Here is a 22,983-nt window from a genome sequence, read left to right as displayed (position 1 = left end):
ACAAATTCATGCTTCAGTCTGGAGAGCCAGCTGTGGTGCATTTAAGGACCCTTTTCTCTAGACTGTGTAAAAGCAAAATGTGATGTGAGTACATTTGGCTTTATAACTTATGCATTCCAAAAATTGCCTCATATCTTACTTAGTGCTAAAAGAATATACACTACAGAAACTTTAGTGAGGGAACTCATAATCAAGGCCTTTCAACTACAGAGAACCGGTTTGTTTTTCATTTATACAGTCATGTTCTTTCAGTATATTCTTACAAAAAAGAGTCTTTCATTGGATAACTGTGTTCATTAGAGCAAAAGAGAATGAATACACTAACAGGTACCATGCACTTCTGTTGATGCAGCAGGCCCAATTAAATTGCCACATTTGGTAACCAAGGTGGAAATGTTCTCTCACATAATATGAGATGGCAAGCACTGGGGCATCGCTCAGGTTCACCAAAGCACTCTGTTTTAAATAGCTTTAAAAGTACAGAGAGACCTCAGTCACAACACAAGAAGAGCTCTAATTTAAGTTTAGATTGTGTAATAAATATGTAATACCCAGAACATTTACGTATTTATTATTTACTTTGAAGAAAATGATGTTATATTAATTCCTTTTCAAAGTCAGATGCTGTTTTTCTTCTCCAGTTTCACTTTACTGTGCTTGCTTCTGCATGGCAGAATGCTTTTATTTTTCATCTATGCTTAAACTCACTGATCGTTACTAGGACACAATGTTCTTCCTTTTACCATGCTTATGTTTAAGCGGAAGTGGCACATGCCTCTATTCAAGGCACAGAGTGTATGGGCAGAACATACAGTATATTTTTCAATCTCTGGTGTCATAGTACAATAACATCTTCAAATGTCTCCACAGCCCCTCCAATCTGTCTTCTTGCCTGGAGTTGCTGCTTGTCATTGTCTCCCAAAATCAGCAAAAACATTTTTGGTATTTGGTTGTTGCAAAAAAAAAAAAGCATCACTCAGTGAATGAAAAGGCTGAGTACTCTGATTAAAATGAATGTGGAATGCTGCTGCACCAAAGTATATAGAGTTACAGTTCAGATATTTTTTTTTAGAACAACTTCACTAATGTCAGTATTTTCTGATATATTGTTACATCTGTTGCTGAATCCTCAGGTCAAATTGTAGTTGAGCAGGATGACATGCTTCTGATTCCTCTTTCTAAACAAAGAGGAAAGATCAATCCAAAGTCCCCGAACCCAAGAAACAAATGAAATAATGGCTTTATTTTACCTGTACAACTGGTGATGTACATCGGCTATTATAAGCTGCAAGGTCAGCCCTAAAGAGCAAAAGGGAAAAAGGGTTCAAGACACATACATCTGAGAAATGGGAGGTTTCACATGTAAAGCCATGTGCACATCGCTCACGAGCTGTCCCCCATATTATATTGGATGTGATAACAGACAGGTAGTTATGTCCTGACCAGAAGGTTCACTCATGAAACCAGAGCTCTAATATAAGAAAACCTACATGGGTATGCTAATTTATTCTTGGTGTTGTCACAATTAGTTATTGCCAGCAGATTAGACATGTGACCCTCCCATCCCTGGAAAGCAGACAAGGGCTGGATGGAACAACAACATAATGCTATAAGCTAACATTATGACAGCAAATGTTAGACTCGAATGTCCTAAAACTGCTAATACTAATACTTTCCGTCAGATAATAGTTTGATTAGATTTTAATATCACATGAGAGTTTGTTTACTAAGTACGAGTCTACCCATGTAAGATCTACTTCAACAAAACCTTCAGTGAGAGCAGCGAACAGGAGCTAACCGCAGCTGATGGAGGCAAAAACAGCAACGCATACTTACAGGAAATTACAGATATCCTCAACAACTCACCTCATTATCACTGTCATCAATCACAAATGAGCTATGTTTACTCCTTGGATAAATCTCTTGGAGTGCTCAGGTGGAGTAGAAAAGTCAATTTACCATTTTATCATCATCAACAATGTCACTGATAATACGCAGAGACGTGTCAAAGTCAAAATGTAATAGAAATTCGTAAACAGTGACCGTGGGTCACTTATTCCAGTTCTTGTTCTAGCAACACAGATTCATACACATAAAATGGTAATGATAATGTTATCGCATAAAAATACAGCAGATCTCTGTCGTACGACCTTTACCACCACTAAGCATTAAGAATAAAACTAGGAGGGAACAGCTTGGCTGGTTATGTAGATAAGCATCTGATTAATTAACACTGTATATCTTTGAAATCTGCACAACAAACATAATGAATTAAAAAAAAATACTAGACTGTATTTCTAAATGAATGACATTCACCAATGAAAACATATGCTGTTTTTAAATCCAGATGTACAATGTTCCTGTTTTCTCTCTATCAAACATACAAACACCTACAGACACATTTATACACCAGTTCATTTTGGGGTTTTAGTCTGGCTTCTCAGTCATGTAAGTCACATTCCACCATATTTTGCTAATATTCCATTTATTTTTATTTTTGAATACCATGCAAACAAACAAGACTGGTCTCTGAATATACTTTAATCTCCTCCTGGAGGAAAAATTGAATGCATGTAGTTGATTTTTTAAGGATTAAAAGATAAAAACAAAAGTGTTAGAATAACTTAATGCATGGTAAGATGTAACACCAAAACTAACAATGGGGACAAAACTAGTATTAGGCAGGATTGTTTGATTCATATATGTATTCACTCATACATATATATAGCCCAAGCAATGGCTGCTATTTCCCTTTAAATGAAAGAAAAGCTGAAGAAAGCACAAAAAGGAAGAGGGGGTGGTGGAGGAGTGAGAGAAGAATGGATGCGGATAGAAGAGAAAGAAGTCAGTGTAGGGATCTTTCATCATAATCCTGTTACTGTTGAATAATTTAAGTATCTCCTTGCAGACATTAATTTCCTATCATCTACTTTGCTTCTAATTCACTGGGAGAATTAATGAGGATTGACATGGCTGCTCTTTCTTGTGCAGTGAAAGCCAACATGGAGCAGTTGATAAGCGGGATGTGCTGCTGGAACAATGGGCAGCTGGTTATAGCCTAATCATTTATTTTACACTTCATCCGAGCTTTCATTAGCTTCCAAAAAAAGCAGGGCATGAAAATATAAGAAGTACTGTTAATTATGTACATTAGTATTGATTATCAAAATTCTGAAAGTAGTAAAATACAATGGTGTCCTATTTCTTTTTTTTAAAGTTAATTTACTTTAAGTTGAATCAAGCATATACCATCATCTTTAGTGTGAATTATCTTCTAAAGGTCACCTCTAAGCAGTGTAGACATGTCGAGGACAAAGCCATGCGACTGATAGGCCATCTGTTTCGAAGATTGATAGCTCTCTGCTGCTATCAATGATACGCCTATGTGCCTCTTAGCATTCTGTACATCTCCATTGTTTTTCGTCAAGGACATTGGGGGTATACAACGCCATATAAAATGCCATTTCTGAATAATAGAAAGAGAGATGCAATAGAAGGAATGGAAGAAATAAAGCTAGGGCACTCTGAAGAAATACACCACTGTCAATAATGTTACCACAATGGGTTTGAAATACAGCACAGCACAGATCTCATTGTTTTAGGCAGTAAGGAGAGGAACATCGCCGGTGAGAGTGGGGGGGTGCAGCTTCAAAGATCTGTCATGTTCCAGGCTGACTTTAATGGGTGAACTGGGCTGCAGTGACATTCACAGAAACCTGGTGGGATGTTTAAAGAAAAGATTAAAAAAAAACTAGAGATGTCAGTTTCTACGCGTGGAACGGTGAAGAGAAATTACCTTAATTTTTAGGTGAATTTTGATTTTTGTGAACAAACACACTCCCTGGCTGTTCCCTACCTTTGTTTGTTTAGACTGCTCTTTTGTACAAGTAGACATCTCATTATTGTCAAGTGCAGTGAAACCTGAGACGGTTTCTGACACGTCTATCCTTTCCTGCTTTAGCTGGGCACATTTCTTGCACTTTTTCAAATAATTCAAATCCTTCAGTGTGAAAAAAGATATGAAGTCAACAATACTCTTGGCAACTGTGATACCAATTTAATTGAAATGTCAGCTGAGAGACAGGGACTCCGAATCTAAAGAATCTCTCTGTTTTGTCTCTTTTGTGTCCTCGTCCCTTCTCCTTCTCTTATTTCTCATCTATCTTTCTCTTCGTACCGCTCTGAGTTACAACATCATCTTTCTGCCATATCAGAGGACAGGAGGGTCAGTCAGCCATGCATCAGGTGATGCTCTCAATGCTGCACTCGTTTGACCCATCACCCCAACAATAGAGGCTGACCCTGAGCCGCTCTTCCAATTAATCACCTAACCTTGGCTTCACGCAAGTGGCTGCCCTTCCTTTGCCTTCCTCCCCCATCTTTCAGTCCCATCCTCCAATTTGAGTTGACCCAAGGCGGCAGAGAAAACCTCTGCTGCTTCTCCTGCCTACGAGGGTCGAAGACAGTCGTCCACCATTCCGCATGACTGCCAGTATAAATCTGACGGAAGTAATTACCCATCACCCTCTGGGGGCCATGAGCAGGCTTCCCACCCCCTCTTCATCTTCAACATAGTTCAACCTTATTATATTCAGCTGGGAGAAGAATTGTGGTGCACAAGCGGAGACAGTCGTATTTAGAGTTAATTGCCTCTGGCAGGTGAGGACATCAGTTCCACCATGTGCCCAGGCAGATGGCTCACTGGAGGCAGGTTCAATCAACTAATTGTAAAGTACTGATAGGGCTTTGGGTGGGATGTTGACCTAGAGCTGTGGTTGAGGGACACAAGAAATACTGAAAGACTAAAGGCCTGCACAGAGCCGAATTTGTTTCGTATAACTCCAGATTGTCTGTAAGCACCAAATCCTCCTTTTAGACATCTGAGGAACTCTAAACACCACCTATAATGTGTCTGAAAACTTTTTGGAATTCAAAACACAAGCACACAGATATGCATAAACACATACACGTACAAAGCAAGGCCCCATTCAAGTGCATGTCCTTGCAGCTGCTTTGAGCTGTGGCCTTTATTGCTGAGGGAATTGGAGGAGATGTAAATAAAGTTGTAGGCTGAGGTGAAATTACTTTGCTGGCAATAACAAAACAGAAGAAATCCAATACAGAGTGGGGCCAAAGAAAGAGAGGAGTCAGAAGTGTTGGTCAAAAGGCACCAATCATTGTCTACAACTTTTAGACGCCTTACTTACCCTTACTCTTTTCATATCTTTCTTTCTTCTTCTTTCAGCTGTCTCCTTCGGGAGTAATCACAGCAGATCGCCTGCCTTCATCTCAGCATCCTTTTCTGTCAACTTATTGTACTTTTTGTATATTAACTGAAACACTAATGTTTCTATCTTGTGATGTTTTATTTATTTGCGCTTATCCACCGTCTCCGTTTCAAATGGTGAAGCCGCGAGAAGTGATGATAGAAAATAGGTCACGGCCAGACATTTAGAAAAGATACAAAACAAGATGGAGTGCAGGAAGAGGAGTAGGAAGAGAGGGGTGAGGTGAGATGGATGGAGTGCGCAGAGAGCAGAAGAAGAGGGATGGCAGGTCAGGTATGCCCATGGGGCTTGTGTCAGTGAAAAATCGTCACATTAGCATTGATTCATTTAAATAATATGGATCACTTGGCAGATATAATGTTGCTACAGGAATATTAAATCCTCAGCTGCATTTAAATAAAGTTGCCTTTGCAAATAACATCACACTTGGGATAATGTTAAGAAGGCTTAATTAACTATGCGCTGTTGCATGCTTCACCTGCCAGGCCAGCAGACCCAGTCAATATTTCATAACTAGTAAATTATTTAGGAGTTTATAAAATAATACTTTTTAGTCTTAAACCGTGCTTTACCTTTTATGTTCCGTGATGCATTAACATTAGACCTTGAAGTATGAATTTTGAATTACAGCTTATAATAGCAAATCATAGACTTCTGCATGCTAGGGCAGCAATTTCCACAAGGGTTACAGTATTATGCAGAGGTCTTCAGATACCACACATTTTTTTTTAATATTTTGCCATGAAAATGGCAACTAAGAGCAGTATATAAGAAAATGTAAAGGCTTGGTGTATCAGAAATTGAAGAGTTTGTCTCCCAAGGTGGATAATAATTTTTGCAGGGAAATACCTTGGATTTAGCACAATTGATTTAACCAAGAAGAAATTATATGCAACGACTGCTGTAGAGTTGTGTCTGTGGTGCATAGCAACACAACTAACTTGTTCAGCCACCCGAACACACAACACACACTGCGATATAATTAATGCATGAGGGCCAAGAAAAACAATGCAATGGTTGCTAACGTGAGTCATCCAACATCAGCTCAGATGCCCATAAAACCAAGGCTGTACAGCACATCAGTGTATCCATCCAGAGCTCACAAAGATGCACTGAAATCATCAACCAATCCAAATCCATCTGGCCAAAGACACATTTCCATTAAAAACGTGTGTGTAACAAATGCTTCAGGAAAATACAAAGGAACATACTGGACAAAAGATATGTTATTCTGTGAGTAAAAACCCTCCCCACAAAAATCTGCACTTATGCAAAACATTGGAAGGGAAAATAGTATTTCTTCTATTCAGATCAGTCATCATGTATGGTATAAAATAGTATAAAAGATTCTATATTGTTCGGCTAATAATATAAAATCTTGTGTAAAGATATATATATATATATATATATATATATATATATATATATATATATATATAGAGAGAGAGAGAGAGAGAGAGAGAGAGAGATATATATATAGATAGATAGATAGATAGATAGATATCTATATATCTATATATCTATATATATATATATAGAGAGAGAGAGAGAGAGAGAGATATATATATATAGATAGATAGATAGATAGATAGATATCTATATATCTATATATCTATATATATATCGAGAGAGAGAGAGAGAGAGAGACCTGACTGGTGGAAAAAAATGTAAGGTGATAACAATGGAGGATAATAATAATAATCTGAAGCAAATGCACCTAATGCTGACGTGTCAACTGAATATTACACTGGGTAACGTATTATTAGTCTTTACACATTAGTCATTAAAAAACTAATTAGATGAATCTAATAATTATTCACAGTAGCTTCTTACGTTTATTACATAGCACAGCTTAGTCAGGTGTCCAACCACATTTGACACATCCTTATTTATATAATACAAACCTGATTCTGAAAAATAAGGTATCTGAGTAAAAATGAATGTTCCACTAGAACATGGAAAAAATGTTTGATGTTTAAATACAATAAAATACAATACAACTTTATTTATATCACACATTTAAAAACCAGAGGTATGTCAAAGTGGTTCACAGAACCAATTAAGAGCAATAACAGATACAAATACAAATATACTGACAGGTGGGAGATATAACTAAGCAATAATACACCAGGCACAGTAGGCACAAGCCAAAGAAGAAGCCGGGAAGGCTAGGCTAAATAAATACGTTTTTAATCGAGATTTAAAAGATTGAATTGAATCAGACACGCGAATAGCTTGAGGGAGATTATTGCTGAGGTAGGGTGCAACAGAGGCGAATGCGCGGTCACCTCTGGAGTAATAGACTCAAACCTACCAGTCCCAGTTAAAAGACGCGCAGCAGCATTTTGAACGAGCTGCAGTTTGTGAACAAGTGAGACAAAGTGAGACAATGTAGCATTTAAAGAAAAATATGAGCTTATCTTGACTTTGATGGCAGCAACAATCTTCAGGTTGGGAGACAGCGTAAACTTTTTGGAACTTCTTGTGTTTACTCAAAGACATTAATGAAAAGACATTGTGTTTAAAGATAGGGTTGTACATGGGCACTCAGTTACACGTGAAACTATTTTGTAAGATGTAACTCTTTTGGTGCCAGATAGTAATCCATAACTCATCATTGCTGCTCTACTAATTGGTTTGTTAAAACAAACGTCCAGCCAATAATAAACATAATCAGTCTTTAAGTGAAAAAATCAGTGTGATTATCAGACTATCCCTTACCTTTTTCCTCTTCTTGGTCGTCTGTTTTCGTCTGTCAGGGAACTCTTTTGTATAATTATCACATACTTACTATATTACACGGCATAAAAATCAATTTAACATTTGTTTTCTATCATGTCTCATTACTTTCAGCAATGTCAAACACCAACACAATTACAAATCCCTGCATCACTCCATAAAATTAGAAAAGCCGCATGGTCTTTTGAGCATGAAGCTGACCAGTATAGTTTAAGGCAGGCGGTCACGGATGGCATCATGCTTAAGTGGTAAAAGACACAATAAACTGCAGTGTTGTTGTAACTTCCAATGTGAAGCAATACACTGACTTTGCTGATGGTTTGGTAACGCTTTGATAAATGTGTTGAAAGAAGGGTTTTTTCAGCAACAGTGTTTTCAAATCAAAATATTTGACGTTGCCAAAAAAAAAAAAAAAGATTTTTGACACATGATGGCAGCAACTTTTTCTTGGGGAATGTCCTTTTGTTTACAACGGGTAATGTTCAGGCATCAGTTTAGATGGAACATGTACTGTAATGCCTCTATGCTGCTTGCAGCCCTGCCTTCTCACTGACAGGATATCTATCATAAAATGTGATAGTCTTTCATTACTCCGCTCCCCAACACCACCACGCTTCTCACAGATTACACATTCGATCCACTTGGATCTCTCTATTTGTCATGTGTGAAGTGTTGTGCTGTGGATTGCCCCCTTTTTTTTTCTCATGATGCAGTTGATGAACGCCACAGGGGGGGCTGCTAAACCTTACCTTGGCAAAGACATAAGAGCTGAAAACAGGAAGACATGACTGAAACCTTGCCTTGACTTTGATGGGTCACTACAGGAGCAAAACAGCAAAGAGTGGCTGTGGTTCAGCTACAGAAACAGCAAGTGAGAGTTTGAGGGATGAGCTTAGGTGGCATTATACTCATCTGCACAACGACAGCTCTAGAGGATTGGATTTGTCTCTTTTTTTCCAGCCATAACTCATTCTACCCATGCAGGCACCGAGTCACAGTAGATGGGGAAAACGAGTGTCGTTTCAGTGGGTTATTGAAATGTTTTTGTTCTCTTATTTTCGTGCAAATGAATTCAGTTTATATTTGAGTGCGATGCTTTTAGCTCAAGCTGCACGATGAATGTGTCAAATGAAGTGTGTTACACAAGCTCCTTGGCCTTGGGAGAACTGCGCCGCTTTCACTGAGCAATCTTTTGTGTGGGTGTGTTTGTGTTTGTGTGCATTCGTGAATGAGTATGGTCTCTGAGTGTTTCCACATCCAGTATATAATGTGCACAAGCATTAGTGGGCAAGGAATAGGGATTCAAACTGCTTCCACAGAGGTGAGAGTATTGAAAGTTGGGTTGCCACAACAACCGTGATTGCAACTATAAATCATGTTAATGGTGCCTCTCATTGTGTCTACATCTTGATCAAATTCATGTACTGAAAAGATGATGGGGCGATGCCCAGAATGCTGCCTAAACTGTCGGCAAAGAAGGAATGATGACAGGAGGTTCCAGTGCCAGCCGTATTTTCTTCACTGCTGTAACGTCTTTATCTTTAAAAGCTGCCCGTCACTGCTGAGATGTTCAAAGGCAAGATGAAATGCAAATGAAATGGTTTATAGGTGCTTTCTTTGTTGCCAGTAACTGTAACAGAAGAAACAGAGTCTGTGCTTGAGATTCATAGTGTCCTGAGACTAAGGAGAAGAAGTATGCAAACAAAGTGGATATAGATATGTACATACACTATATATGTATATTTGACAAATAATAGCTAAAATACTATGAGGATAAATGGTCAGTATAGAGTGAAAACACCAAATGTATCAGCACCTTGGAATCACAAGTGAGAAAATATGATCTTGTGTGCTTTTTATTTACAGAGAGCAAAAATACTGCAGTCTATTGTCACAATGTGGACAATAGTATGTGTGAGGCGACTTTTGCAGAGTGAAAACACAAGCAAAGGCAATAATGAGTTTTGAAACACAAGCCAAGATCTTGATCTTAAAAAGTACATTTGAAATTTAAAAAAGACAAAAAAAATTCCAACTGAATTAAAAGCTGTGAGCACCATGCGACATGGTTAATAGTCAATATCTACAAGGGGATTTAATATCTTGATGAAAAATTAAGTTGGTCTATTGGCAAAGTATGTGGCTACACTTTATACATTCAGTCAACCAACTGATTTCTCATTCATGCAAATCTCAAATCACTAATGCAGTTTGCAGCTTTTGTACTGTTGCAAACATCTTCAAGGCATTCTTGCTATGTGCAAAAGGAGAGTTCTATTAGTTTGTGCTATTTGTAGAGCCAGTTGCTGCTACCGGCAATATTGCAATATTAAAGACATTTCAACATTTAATACAGAATGCAGAAGTGTCCTTTATGCAGACGATGTGTTATTATTCCTTCAGGATCTTTATTCTCCTCTGCCACAGTCATTTAGGGTTATTGATTCATTTTCAGAAGTTTCCAGCTACTCAATAAACTAGTTAAAGTCTACCATTTTACCACTTTGTCTGAATGAGGCGGTTGTGGCTGACAGTGTTATCTTCGGATAGGAAACATTAAATATATACCCATTAATTGTTGAACTTTACTCCGCTGCTTAAATAAATACAAGATGATTTGAAACCATTCCTAATCCTTCCTAAAATCAATTATCTATTTTCAGTGATCCTTACTTTTCCTAACACTTCCTGGTTTAAATCCATTAATTCATCTTTGTCAAAAGATTTATTGGAAAAATACAGAAAACTGATGGTCGACTGTTACGGATTCAAATATTGGGAATGGATACAGGAGGAAAACCAAAATAACAACACTGGTCCGGCCGGGTCAAGTCAAACGATGATTTAATGAACACACGCGTGGGAGATGGACACCATACAGCAGACAGCATCAGATCTCAAAATGGTGGAGCCTTGATCAAACTCTTATAGCCTCTAGTGGCCCCCACCTAATCATCAGAGCCTAAACATTCTTTCTCACACAGCGCCTAAGCTATGACCTTGGCTCCCTGTTTATCTGCTCCTGATGAGATGGGGCAGTATGCTCTGTTCTCTTCTAATCAGACAAATGAGACGATGACTTTCTGTGAACAGTATTTCTTATAACTCAGCAGTATAATGCATCATAAAACAATATCATTCATTCACAATAAATCAACAGTCTAATGTAATGCAAATCAGTTTACCAAATGTAATAATTATCACCTTCTTCTAGTTCAGGAGCATAATGCAAACTGAAACTACATAATAATTCACAATCTTTAATTAGGGGTCTAACATGGCATAAAATAACATCATAATCCCACAATTCCCCCTGATGAGCTCTTTAGACATAAAGAGCTCACTTACACCCTGCAATCCAGTGTTGCCGGGTTCATTTCTCCTTACTCCTGAGGCCTTTTGTCCCCCTGTTGGGTGAACCATATGTGAGATGACCTCTGTGTTTACGCAGTTCAGATGCAAGAAAAACTTTTATTACAACAACAACAGTAGGTACAGATGATACTCCCATCACTCCCCAGTTCTCCCACAGCTTTATTTCGGCGCTACCTTATACCCTCCAAACGTACTCAGACTAGAACCTCTGTCCGAGGAGCTTTTAACCTTTATTTTATTGCTGTAGGCACCAGTGTCTTCCAGTCGGGTGATCCTCTGCTCTTGTTTCCTTCAACATCAGGGGTTAGACAACCATTCAGTCGTTGCACAGATCAGGGGATTATTCTGCCCCGATTTCAAACAATGATCTGTGTATTCTGGGGTCACCGCCGTGTTCCCCAGGAAAAGGAACAGAAAGGTGTTCTCCTTATGACCAACAGCCTCTCGAACGTCGTTGGTGTGGTGTTCCTGGATTTCCGTCAACCCCTTCATGATTATTGCTGTGTTTATGGGATCCATCCTTTTGAGGTGACCAGCTGGAGCCCAAAATGCCATGACACTTGAACCCAGTTGATGTTTCCGCAGTCACCGTGTCTGTCTCTGCTGCGAAGGATTCTCGTATATCTGTGACCTCGTCTGGTGTCTGTTCCTTTCTCTGTAAGAGACAGAAAACCAAAACACCTCTCTTCCTAGCTCTAACAATCTAATGTTGCTGTCTACTGATCTTTTGGTGATTCAGAATTTGTTTAGAATATTCAGAATGTCCCAAGGACTTATCCTAATTTAGTGTATGTGTGTGTAAGCGTGTTTGCATGTAACCCGCTGCACTCAAGGCATTTCTTACACTTTATCAGCCCGGACTATCGCCGAACGAAGCTTATGACCTTCAAAAGACCGAGTGCCAACTCATTATAAGCACATTTGCAAGATATGTATAAAAATGATTAAAACCACTCATTCTAATAAAAGACATCAAAGACAAAGCAGCCATTTCTAATTCTAACATGTGTCCATTCAATTAAGCTAGAAAATTGAAAGAAAAGGTTAGTGACCTCATATCTTAGAAAGTATCAGACTTTCTCCTATCCAGTGTCGTTGGTCCAGTCTTGTTATTCTGTGTTAGGGAATGAAATCAATTTAATTGTCATGTTAGATCTGTTCAACTCCTGGCTCCGCCCAGAGCCTGCGTCTTCACAGTCGTCTACAAACAAAACCTGTATTATTATGAACTTCACTTCAACATGAACTTGTTGACTACGTTTGACACCTGTAGATAGAAGATTAACATGGGGTTATAACAATCACTGTAATACAAATGTTAATATGTCAATAGCTTCAATAAATGTTCAATGCAATGCTTGTTATATGATTCTGATGTAACAATAATGCTGATGCTAAAATAACAGTAAAACACACCCTTTTTATCCCTTACTGACCACAACATGGGCCTCTATGTTTTAATTCAGCCATGAAGCTCACCTGATTCATCACTGAGCCCCACCGGCACTGGCATTTGACAGGGTGGCGCTGCATATTCTTCCTTTAATGTCACTATTTTCAATCTGTTAATTAGAGTGCTTAAACATGAAGTAGACTACGTCCACTACAAGTCAATACAACTGTGAATGTGGCCAATTATCAATCTATTACCAATCAATAACAAAAAATAGCTTTTATTTTATGCATGCTTTTAGTCAACCACTCACCCACAGGATCTCCAATCCCAGAAAATTCCTTCTCCTCATTTAATGAGTCTGTCCTCCTTCCATGCCCTGGTAACTGGTCCATCCAGAGCCATATCATCTTGAAATATACATACAACAAGCCAAACCACACCTTGGTCACACCAACCCTTTTCCGCCCTAAAGATGTCCAACGCCATCTTAGTCTGGACTGTCAAAGGTGACTTTAACGCTGCCTGTTCCGACAATCCATTTTATAACATTTCCTGGTCAGATTAGCCAATCCCTGCACACTGGAATAAACATAATCAACATGATCAACATTTTTCCTGCGTGTTATTTCACCATTTTATGAATTCCAATGGTCCATCCTTATGTGGTTTGCTGCATTATGTTTATCTAGAACTCCACTCTGTCTCTAAATGTTTGAAGAATTTTTCATGTTTGGGGTCAAATCTTAAGAATTTGACCATACGTGAAATTAATGGTGTTATTGTAACATGGTAGACTAGTGTGCCTGTGTTAATTCAGCTCCATATTATTGTGTGAAGTTGCACTGGGTTGGGAGTGGTTTTTTGTGCGTGTGTCACATTTTTGGTTAGCCAATGGCTGGAATGGGGTTGGACTAATTAGAGGCAGGTGTACTTGATTGCACTGATACACTGGTCTACTTATAGCCCACACTACAAACACTGCTGTGTCATTTTATCTCTCTGTGCATGTATGTAATGTGATAATCTGATATGTTTGGGATGGATGGGTTTTGCGCTATGAATTTTATACTGAAGGTGTCATTTTGTCTCTCTGTGCAGGCCAGGGCCTATTATATGCCACAGCCTAAAGGCAGCAGAGTTGCAGAGGTTGGAGTGATCACTGGCTATATGCTTGCAGGGTAGTGGGTCTCCAAGGACAACTTCTACCCCTGTTAAAGGCAACATGTGGAGTGCAACTGGCCGTGTGGCATAGCTGGCTCTGGCCTTGGGACTGTGTGTTTTTATTTGATTCATGAATGGGACACTGGAGTGTTTTATCTTTTATCTCTTGATATTTTTTGTCACTAAATTATCTTTTAGAATTTTATTGACTGTCATCGTTTTGCCCACGACTGAGACGGTTGGTCAGACCTAAAATCTTTCTTTGGGTGTGTTACATTATCACCCCCATCGGGGCTTACCTTTCCCACTTCTGATGATATTCCTCCCTATTCTTTGCAAGTACCCGCTTTTGGTGGCGAGAAACTGTTGGTGTGGTCAAGTGGGCGCTGTAAAAACAAAAGCTCAGGACAGAACAGTTATCAGTCATGTACTTCATACAAAATTAGCATATATTGAATTTCATATTGATCCTCTGAGTGTAATGGTACATTTTAATTTTAATTTATCAAAGCTAAACACAATAATTTTTCTTTATTTTGCTCTTGTTCTTGTGCAGCACCACCTCTCAGCACATGCCCCTGTCGGTTCTATGTTACTTTTCTAAATTATTGACTATTTCAATGGAGAACCTAAATGACTTTGACCAAGGTTTGTTATTACATATCTCTATTTTGAATGTGACAAGTCTATCATTCCCCTGTTATTCATAGGTATCAATAGAGTTTTTTCTTGCTTTTTCTATCAAAATTGATTGACTTTTTACAGTGGCCTGCTATGGTTAATAATAACATGTTCAGTCATGAGTGAAATCAAAGCTTCTCTTCACTTTAGCATTTAACATTCCCAACAATATAATGTGCTGCATTAATCGAAACACAGCTAATAAAACCCAATTTTCTTAATGGAAACATCAGTAGCTCAAAATTAGCAACCAAAGGGTTAAGTCTGCAGTTCACACTCATGTGAAGCTACAGCCTCCCCCTTTAGTCTCTGTCCTCCTTCTACTCCTGCAAAAACAAAACAAAGCGAGACAAAACATCCACCCTTCTTTTACAGGCTGGGTGAATTGTTTGTAGACATGTACTAATCCTAAAGTCGGTACCGTTTTTGTCTCAGTATCAAGTCAGTTAAAACTTTTAGTCGTCAGTCCATCACAGTCCAGTCACATGCATACATTCACACACATTCATACCAGATATTGCTGATAATGGAGTCTCACGCGCAACCTAATCAAGCCTCCATCACCAGCAAGATGACGTCATCATTTTAAAGGAAAACAGTTCCTTGTTTTTTTGGACTGGATTGACTCGCTGCAATCCTTTTAGGCTCAGGACTTCTCATGTGATCAATGTCCCATATAAGTGAATTTCTCCAGAGCCCATTATAATCATGGAGAAAAATACTTTGCGACTGTTTCTAGTAATCATGTTTTATAGCGCTTTAAAGTTCAATCTCTCAGGCCTGGATTAAAGAGCTGATTTGTTAAATCAGGAACTCACAAAATACCAAAATATCACCACCGGTGGATCACTCCTCTCAGATGTTCTTATTTCAGTGCACTGTAACAAAAGCAAAAACAAACGTGACCAATATAATACTCATATTATAACAAATACTGGGGCCCATTGGAAACATGTCCAAGCATAAAACCATCTTTCTCTCTCTTAGAGAGAGAAAACAATCCAAACCTCACTGATAAAATCAACCTAGTGTTAAGCAAAACCCAAAATCAACCAAAACTTCACCAGAAAGTTTTTTCTCCGTCCCGGGACAATATTGTGTAAGCATACAGGTACCGTAACTTCTTTTGCACTGACAAAAACGTGTTGGACTTATTTGATTCAATAGTGGACACTAGTTGCACACAAATGTTTTGCTTTGGTAGAAACTTAAACAACTGAGTTAAATCAACACCACCTTTTCATATTCAGTAAACCTGTGCATTTTGAGTTCATATTACACGATTAAGACATGTTCATATGGAGTAAGTTAAGCTCCTGGAATATTTTAATCCTTCACAATTCTGTCATTTTATTTCAACACTATTCAATAACTTTTATCCAAATTCTACTTGGTCCCTTAAATACTACATGTTGTCTTCATATTGCCTACGGTTCAACAAAGTCTAAATTCTGGTTACCATAAAAATTGAATGGGTCTACAACAACTACCATCCTCCTATCTTTATCCTGATTGCACGAGGGCTGGGAAATAACTCTAAAGTGATAGGTTACGAGGCAGGGTGCACCCCGAACCGGTCACCAGTTTATCACCTAGAAACAAACAACCATTTACACTTACATTCACGGATAATTTAGAATCATCAATTAACCTAACTCTAACAGCTGCATGACTTTTCACTGTGGCAGGAAACCAGAATACCCAGAGAAAAACCACTGCAAACTAACCAGACTGTGGACTTGCACCCAGGACCTTCTTACTGTGGAGCAACAGCACTCACCAGCATGCCAACAATGTAGGAAATACAGGGAAGCTATGATTTCCTGTTGAATTTTGTACAGATCTTTAAAGCCTGAGGCAATTGTGTTAAATACATGTGGGATGCTTACATAAATCCAAGGGCTGGCCCCCTTTTCTTTTCTTTTTTTCCTTTTCTTTTATTTATTTATTTATTTATTTTTTCAGTGTGTTCCTCCTTCAATTAAATCTCAATCACAAAAATGTGGTGCTCCGAAAAAAGGCTCACACCATTAATTCATCATTTTCACTCTGTACCACTGCTCCTTATCAGGTTGTGTGAAGCACAGTAAACAATTCAGTCGAGGCCTTGAGCCATAAACAGACATCACTCACAGACATTGTTTTCATAACCAAACTGCTCTAGACCCTGTCCCCTAAATCTGCACAAATGCCCTCTGGGTGACATGAAATGCATTTAACCAATTAACAATCAATGGCTTCTTGTTGTTGTAACAAATTCTGTATTTGGACGTTTGTGTGCAGCATTTTGCATATCAGCATAGCATTTGTTAGTAAAGCATTCTTCATTGCATCAGCGTGTGTGTATCACTCTTCATTGCACAAACATGTATATGTATGTGTGTATGTGTGTGTGTGTGGATCACTTCTCAGTGAATTGAATCAGCATTTCGATTTGTGTGCGTGTGTGTGTGTCATTTCTCAGTCAATCAACGAGTGCATAGGTGTTCATATGTGTGTTTCTCTTGCTTCTGAGTCAGTGTATGTAGATGTGTGTGTTTTTGTGTGTTTGTGTGTGTGTTTGTGTTCATCACTTTCCTGTTCTGGTGTTCTGGGTAAACCATGGCCTGAAGCGTGCTCTGGGGTCCTGCCCTCCCCCTTTTCAGTCCGTTTGGGTCCATTGGTGCTGCTGCCCAAAGTTCTCTCCATACTGGTTCTGGCCCCAATTGAGGCAGTCCTTTTCTCCAGTGTCCTGCATCTTCTCCTTGTCCAGCTCCTCCTTAACTTGACCCTTTTTGCTTCTGTAGGTCCTTCAGGGTTTGCTCCTGGTGTTGGAGCTTCTCGTCAGGTTTGACAACCTCCTGCTCCAGCAAGCTCCGGCCTGATTTTAAGTCCTGTATCTGGGACTCCAAGCCTGACTGATGGGTTCGATTAGCAGCCAGCTCCTCCTGAGGCATGCTCAGTTTCTGCTCTGATGTCTTGAGCTCTCACTGAGGGCAGAAACCTCAGAGTCTTTTCCGTACACGTCAGATTGAAGTTTATTGATGTTTTCCTTGCTTTGCTCCACGGCCTTCTGCAGCTCTGCTGTTCGGCTCTTCTCAGAGGTCAGCTCCTGGCTGAGCCCCGACACCTGTGCCTTCAGCTTATGTTCTTCTGCTGCTTTTGTCCAATCTGAGGTACCTCCTGACCTCAGTTACTCCTCGTGTCTCTGGCACGCCCTTTTTGCTGCCCGATCCTCCGTGTTGGTCCGTCACTGTCCTGCACAGTTTTGATGCAGAGTTGTTAAGGTCAGCATTCTTTTGCTCGGCCTCACTTTTCATCCGGGCTTAATAGGCGTCTCGTCACAGCTCTGTCAGCTGAAGCTGTCTGGAAATCTCCCCCGTGTAGTGAAACGGGCCTTGGATTTAACGTTCTCCGTCTCCGCTGCATGAGATCGCTTTCCTGCAGCACTGTTGACATTCTCAGGCTGTTGTTGTGAGTCCAGCTGCTGTAGCATTTGGTCAGGGTCACATCAAAGATGGTAGAAAGGAGAGCAAAGATGGTAGAGGGGAGAGCAGGAGTCCAGGTCAGCCTCGGCTTTCCGGGCCGACAAAGCAGCCTGTAATTAAGCATAAAGAGAAAAAACAAAAACAAAACAAAAACAAAACAAAAACAGACGAACAAGAAAATGATGTTGTTTTGGCTGTGTTATTCAGAGAGGGGCCAGGCCCTGTGTCAGCCTTCTCCCCCCCTTTTTTTTGTTTTTTCTCACTATATAATCAACTCATAACCCACCAAGTTGACAGGACAACACAGGTACACGTTAAAATTCTTAAGATCATGTTTAATAATTCAAAAAAGGAATTTTATTTCATTCAATAATCACTTGTATTAATCAATCACAGGAAAACATGTCACAATTTGACTCTTTTAACCACTAAATTTGTTGTTTCATCACTGGTTTGTGATTTACCAGTGTCTGTCTTTTTGAAGTCAAGTTGTTGTCCTGCAACCCAGAGAGTTTATTTGTTAGTAGTGGATAAACTTTATCATTTAACATCAGGTGTATGTTAAGTTTTGCTGCTTTAACCTTGCTGGAAAATCTTCACGTGTTCATGAGTGTAAGCTGTTTCTTCATTGCGTGTGTGTGCGTTTGTTGGTGGGTTATTTTAACTTTTTTCTCAAACAAGGCATTTCTCTAATTGTGTGTGTTTTTAATTTTGTTTCCCAAATTTTGATTTCCCACCTTAAATAACAGCATTCCATGTCTTCAGCCAGGAATTAGAGCTTGCTTGTGAGATTCAGGGACACATGGTGCCAAAAACAATTCAGTGAAAAACTTGCCTGAAAATTTCCAGTGATGGTAGCCGATAACTCGAGGAGAAGATGTCCTTTAAGCTTCTTTTTCGGGTGGGGACAAAGTGATAGGTCAAACTGTTAAATTTTGAGCCAGAGCTTGGCCTGTCTGTCGTCCCAATTTTATTAATCTATCCTTTTGCTGCTGTACTCAGGTCTCCTGGTTGAGAGAAATCCACCTGTATTAAGAGACTAAAACATTCATTTACTATTTTTCTTACAACATCCATTTAATTCATCCACCTAGATTTTACTCTCTCTCTTGGTGCATAGTTCACACAGTCAGGCAGTTGCCTTTTATGGGCATGCAAGTTTCCGGTCACTTACCCCCAGCAGCTGCGAAGCCGTCTCTCCCATATCAAAACTCAGCCAAACATTAAACATTCACCGTAGTCATTCAAAACTTTATTTGTAATATTATAATCAGCAAAATCAGCGTTTTAATTACAGGCATGTATCATTGTTTGCAAATCATACTTATAAAACTCAATAACACGCTAAACAGGAAGTCCTCTGTGGGCTTCACAGCAGCCACCTCATTTGCATGTTCACACATTATCTAAAAATAGCTCGCAGCGCTGCAGCGCACTGTCGTCACACACAGCCTCGTTTCACACTCAACTCTCTATTATATTTTACAAAGACGTCTTATATTTACAATCACTCTCAGGCCTGAAAGTTTTAGCGCCTACACAATTTTGACAAATTTAAGATAACGGGTCCAACCGAAGAAAGTCCAACTTTTTTGTAATCAATTAACCAGTATCAGACTCTAACTGTATCTGGCCTCATCTCTAAAATCCCTAACTCAATTTACAGTGCCCAAAAAAGCGCAGATAAGGAGACTCTAACTCCTAGCTTGTTCCAGGATGCCCATACCCCACAGTCAAGCCAACTGAACTAACCCTGTTCGCCGACAGGTCAAGGTCGCGCGTCCGCGGCCAGGAGGGAGCGTAACCTCCAGGCTATGCGCCTCTTAGTGGACTCTAACCACCGTTCTAACAAAATTTATAATACTTTTAAACCGCCGTCAACCCTCTAAAACAAGAGTATGACCGACGCAGATGCAACGTTATGGACAATGGAGCCTCTAACTCTCAACATGGCCAACACAGATGCAATCCTTTAAACCAATGGAGACTCTAACTCACAAAATGACCAATTCCCTATCAAACTACCTGAGACTTTAACTCAGTATTATTTTCCTTTACCTTGGGACTCTAACCCAGTATTATTACTTTTAAGCTTATTTCAAGTTTCAACACTCATGAGATTTTTTCATCAAAATCAAAACAGGCCTTCACCAGTAATTTCAGTGAGTAGACTTTTAATTTATACAGTCCAATTTGGCACAGTTTGGATTTACATTCAACAGGTTGTGCCTCACCTTTAAATGTGCCGGCTTGCCCACTCACGTCAGACCACTGGCTCGTGCCTGCCCGTTCAACCACCTCGGACCGTCCAAACCTCCAAAACTTCCATCCCAATACCACAGGACGAGCCCCCAAAACTGTTACGGATTCAAATATTGGGAATGGATACAGGAGGAAAACCAAAATAACAACACTGGTCCGGCCGGGTCAAGTCAAACGATGATTTAATGAACACACGCGTGGGAGATGGACACCATACAGCAGACAGCATCAGATCTCAAAATGGTGGAGCCTTGATCAAACTCTTATAGCCTCTAGTGGCCCCCACCTAATCATCAGAGCCTAAACATTCTTTCTCACACAGCGCCTAAGCTATGACCTTGGCTCCCTGTTTATCTGCTCCTGATGAGATGGGGCAGTATGCTCTGTTCTCTTCTAATCAGACAAATGAGACGATGACTTTCTGTGAACAGTATTTCTTATAACTCAGCAGTATAATGCATCATAAAACAATATCATTCATTCACAATAAATCAACAGTCTAATGTAATGCAAATCAGTTTACCAAATGTAATAATTATCACCTTCTTCTAGTTCAGGAGCATAATGCAAACTGAAACTACATAATAATTCACAATCTTTAATTAGGGGTCTAACATGGCATAAAATAACATCATAATCCCACATCGACCAAGCTGCTTTCACTGCTCTGAGTTCAGTTATCTTCACTTTGTGTAGAAGCAGAGATGAGCAGTGATTATTCCACAGTGCACATGCGCAAACAGCCAGGAAACGCTGTTGGCCTCTCAGCTTGACAAGCTCAAGCCATTATTAATGGAAAATAGACACGCCCATGTAAGTGAGACATGCTACAAACGTCAGAAGAATTGGAGTTAAGTGGAGACAAGTCTGCTTCCAGAGATAACAGCCAAGTATGACCACAAGATGGCAGCAATTTAAACCATGGATCCAAATATGCAAGAAGCCTCATTACAGATTGCTGTTAGAGAGAGGAATCACTTTCATTTCAGGTCCTTTTTATTGATGTCTATTTGTAGATTCCAGTGGCAGAACACCACTGACAATAATGTATGCATTCAGAATCATATCTGCTTCAAAATCTGAAAAGCATAAGTGACATGTGCTACATAAATGCAAGCTATTATATCTGTAAACAGTTACCATAGCTGGGAATTCAAAAGCATTAAAAAGCAACATATCATATATATTGTATTTTATGCAATACAACAGCATCCCTTAACCCTCACGCCACATGGCCGCAGTACAAAGCATTCCACTAACAGAGACGCCCTTTGAGCTAATTAGAAATAATTAGAATGATTATGTCATCTTAAGATTCAATGTATCCAATTGTTATTGTATTCTGACAAACCACAAAGCCATTTTTTTTCTTTTTTTTTGTGCTTTTGCTGATCAGTAATTAAGCTTTAACAGGTCAGCCATGCTGTGTGTGTCCCTCTACTTGTTTGGCCCCAAATAATGAAATATTAACTCAAGCACTGTTTTTGTGTTCAGTACGTTCATGTAGCCTTTATAAAAACAATTATTCATCTATCAGAATGATGCATCATCAGTCTGTTACGGAGATAAAAAGTAATTATCTTTAAATTTCCATTTTAAAAAATTAACCCAATAAGAATTAACAAGAAACTTAATTAGTACATTATTCGTCATTTGTCATTTGTAAAAAGGAATTACATTACCTTTTTAAACATGAGCTTATAATCTTGTGATTTTCATTGAATATAAGCTGTTGTTTTCTAACTAAACATATAAAACACTTTGTGTATTTGATATTTTTGAGCTGTTTCAAAAGTTACATTTGAAATTAGCCACAACTTCTGAAAAACCACATGCCATTACTCCTCTTTAGTAGCTGGATTTGGAAGATAACTATGCATACGCACATGAAAAGGACAGAAACAGAGACAAGTTGTATGCTGGGGGGGATTATTTTCTTGATTTTGTGAGTGAATACCTCAGTAGCATCAGCCATTATGTGTCGTAGCTAAGACAATACTTGCAAGCACAGGAAGAACATGCAAACTCTACAAATGAAGTTCTCTGGCAGCTGGCAGATTTAGCTTTCTTGCTGGAGGTCCTGAAATACTAAAGTGCCTTCATAAACTATATTTGTGGACAGTGATCATTGAGAGAAGGGAAAAGTTTGAACATATCTTCGTAAAGGTTAGCCCCCTGATTTCAACACAATACATTCCGCTTGTAGAGCAGATTGAAGCCAGAGACACTGCACAACCAACAAAGCCTAAGGATGTTTGCAGTGAAGGTCTGGGACAGCAGACCACAGTGAGATACAAAGCATCTAGTATCTTCCTATTTGGGGGTCATCCACAGCTAAGAATTTTTAACAAATTGCTAAAGGATAATTTTGTGTAACTGCATGTATCTCTGTAGCTATACACATAAAAAAGCTTTAAAATGAAATGTTAGCAGGAGTTCGTTGCACACAAGTCTCTTTGTATTTATGTGAAGCTTGCTAAATTAAAACTCCCACTTAGCAATTGAATGTAGTATCAGTTTTATTTCACACTGAATGTGATGAAGCTCAGAGCCTTAAAAATGTGAAACTGTTCAAATGTTTTGGCTCTGGACTACAAGTACTCCACTAAATGAG

General features: G+C 39.1%; 2 long non-coding RNA genes across 2 annotated transcripts in view; both read left to right on the top strand.

The window, feature by feature from the left end:
• The window catches only part of LOC146516338 (uncharacterized), a 46,032-nt gene that overhangs the window by 5,606 nt on the left and 17,443 nt on the right, over nucleotides 1-22,983 (top strand). The gene's annotated exons all lie outside the window — the stretch shown is intronic.
• On the top strand, nucleotides 10,772-19,403 carry LOC146516339 (uncharacterized). The gene is made up of 2 exons (XR_014874739.1): nucleotides 10,772-13,781; nucleotides 13,873-19,403. It is a non-coding gene; the product is annotated as an uncharacterized LOC146516339 (long non-coding RNA).

This window comes from Neolamprologus multifasciatus, chromosome 6 (assembly GCF_963576455.1).
Source record: "Neolamprologus multifasciatus chromosome 6, fNeoMul1.2, whole genome shotgun sequence".
Classification (NCBI taxonomy): domain Eukaryota; kingdom Metazoa; phylum Chordata; class Actinopteri; order Cichliformes; family Cichlidae; genus Neolamprologus; species Neolamprologus multifasciatus.
The sequence above is the reverse complement of the archived record's forward strand: the minus strand, read 5'-3'. Positions and strand labels throughout refer to the sequence as shown.